This window comes from Trichosurus vulpecula, chromosome 7 (assembly GCF_011100635.1).
Source record: "Trichosurus vulpecula isolate mTriVul1 chromosome 7, mTriVul1.pri, whole genome shotgun sequence".
NCBI lineage: Eukaryota > Metazoa > Chordata > Mammalia > Diprotodontia > Phalangeridae > Trichosurus > Trichosurus vulpecula.
In genome coordinates this window covers 275,155,232-275,158,101 of record NC_050579.1, presented here as the reverse complement: position 1 = coordinate 275,158,101, position 2,870 = coordinate 275,155,232, and the positions used below count along the sequence as shown (strand labels likewise).

Genomic DNA, 2,870 nt, shown 5'->3' with positions numbered 1-2,870 from the left:
CTAGGGAGTAGGCCAGCAATAGAGCTTATCCATCAATTGCATCTCAGAGTTGAGGCAATCTCAAATTATTTCCTGAAAGCAGGTATTGAAAGAGGGGAGACCAGAATGACTGAAAGCCTTGGGCAGAAGAGGGTGGGAGGTGGGAATATGAAATATAGAAACGAAAGACTAGGGCCAGTGGAGAAAATATTTTGGGGTGCTGGTTTTGGGGCAGTTACTGGGGCAGGGGAGGGAAGGGGAAGGAAAGGCCTACCCCACTGGACAGCCAGCCATGACCTTACCCCCAGATCTTCCCGGGTGATGAAACCCTTATGTTCAGCTCCACATTCCCGGAAGAAAACCTGCAGTTCCTCTGTGGCGTGGGAGGGCCACTGCTCAGTGTCTGGGACTGGAGGAGCATCCTCATCTGCAGCCTCCCTCATTTGATGCCGACGTCTGGATCCCAGCTTCCTGCTCTTCCGGCCAGCTCTTGGATTATTCTCCATGGCGTCTCACCTGTGGGCACAGAAGAAGGCGATTTTGAGTGACCGAGAACAGTGGCCAAATCTAGCAAGGCCTGGTAGGGCATCGATGGGGAGAAAAGGAAATAGGACCCTGGCAAAGTGTGGTTCGAGGATATTATTACAAGACCATCTCCTTGCCTCCAATTAGAAGGCCATAGAATCACAGATTAGGGGCTAAAAGAGATTTTAGAGTCCATTCTCCTCATTTTACAGATGAGGAAACCGAGACTGGGGGGGTCCCACAGAGTCAGAAGTAGGATCTGAACCCAGGTTCTCCTGACTCCATCTACTTTGCCATCATGTGCTACTCTTTGGTCATATGGGTGACAAGACAAGAATTACTCGCCTCCTGACCATTTCCTCCTGTTGAAACCCTAGTCAGCCTACCAGCTCAGCTATAAGCTCAACTCTATACCACAGACTCTTGGAATTAAAGAATTGGATAAATAATAAAATTTAAATGTAGACGAGAGCCTAGAAATCATGAAGGCCAGCTCCCCCTTTGCAGATGAGAAGTCAAGTAGTTCCCCCTCCTCCCGACTCCCCCAGCCTCGGTCCCCGAATGGACTATGCCGCAGTCAACCGCCCGAACCTCGGTGGAGACGATGACTGCCCGGGCTTAGCCCAGTGGCCACCTCGGCCCCGGTCCCTAGCTCCAGTTCCGCCCAGATGGAAGCAGCCGGAGGAAGGAGGACTAGGTGATTGGCCAGGAGCCGCTGGAGGGACAGACAGAAGGCGGGCGGTAGAGAGACCCGGGCTCGGAACTTGGTTCTCTGGGGAGGGGAAGTTCCCATCCAGGGGACCCGAGCAGCGACGTTGGGAGTGGCCTTAGTTGACTGTGGAGGATTCCCACAAAAGTAACAGTTCAGAGACAGCACCGCAACCAGGTACAAGAGTACGGGGTGCTCACGCCTCTCAATGTTGCTCAACAGTTGTCACCAACAGGAGCTGTACCAATGACAGTCTTACATCTTTCTGGAGAAGGAGTACAGTCGGGAGGGTCATCCAGACTGCTCAGTCATCTTCAGCAATCCATCCTACCCCGCCACCCTCCACCCCCACAAGTACAGACAGTGTAAGTATCATCCTGGTCAGATAGTGAAGATTTTCAGGATTCATCTGCTAGCGTAGGCTCTTCACAGAAAGCTCGGAGGATTTTAGCCCTGCACCCATCTTACAAAAAAATCTTGGACAATCTTTCTTCAGAACACACCAGAGAGAGGAAGGGAGACAGAAAACCATGGAGTTTCAACAGTCACATCTATGTCTATCCCAACTCCTATCTACCAAACTAGCACTGATCAATCCATTGCCATTGCCCCAAATGGAACATTCTACTGTCCAGTCCGAGCCCCAACGGACTACAGGGGCTGCAGGCGTTAACAATGACAGATGCAGGCCATAATACTCAACAATTCTTCAATATGCACAGACATCTGATGAACTTGTCCCCAGCAAGCAAGTGGTAGTATAGACTACATCAGGAGATACACAGACTTATCAGATTCATGCCACACCAGAAAATTCTCCCCTTCCACAGACAGTAGTGATGACATCTCTAGTCACTCTAACATCTCAGACAACCAAAACAGATGATCCACAGTTGAAAAGAGAAATAAGATTGATGAAAAATAGAGAAGTTGCTTGAGAATGCCATAGAAAGAAAAAAGAATATGTTAAATGCCTGGAAAATCTAGTTGCAGTCTTGGGAAATTAAAACTTTCATAGAAGAATTTAAAACTTTAAAAGATCTCCCATAAAAGTGTCTAAAAAGAAGATAAACAAATTTTATGGACTTAGCTAAAAGTTAAGTGGATTTTCTTTTTATATGGAATTTTATAAACTAAAAGGTCAAAAATGAAACTTTTAAAGCTAGATGTTGCAACATAGAGACTAAAGATTTTATTTACAAGATGCTGGTGATAGTACCTAATGGGAACGAGAGGACTTCAAGCAAGCTCGTGGCAAAACTGGAGTCTCTATTGGAATTAACATTAACAGTGGTACCTGATCGACAGAATGTGAATTTTCAACATTTTGAATTTCCTAGATAGTAGTTACCAACAAAATTTGCAACTGAGCCAATTCATTAATGGAACTTAGATGGGGTTTTTTTTAACCAGCATTTTATTGGTATAGATTTTCATTATTAGGTTCTGAAATATGCCCTTTTCAATTGTTTATGTAAATATTCGTGTCTGTCAATATTCTAAACTGCAGATTTTTTTAAAAATCTAATGCTTTGTAAAATGTATCAATTACATGTACTTTGCTCAGCTGTCAAGTCTTTAAAATGATCTTTTAAAAATGTTTGTTTGCAAGAGGTTTAGCAAAAAAAAAACAAAACAGGGCATAATCATTTTTCAG

The 2,870-nt window shown here is 45.0% G+C and overlaps 1 pseudogene; it reads left to right on the top strand.

Moving 5' to 3' along the window:
• Window positions 1-1,065: 1,065 nt before the first annotated feature.
• Window positions 1,066-2,263, top strand: LOC118858029 (annotated as a pseudogene).
• The last annotated feature ends 607 nt before the right edge of the window (window positions 2,264-2,870 follow it).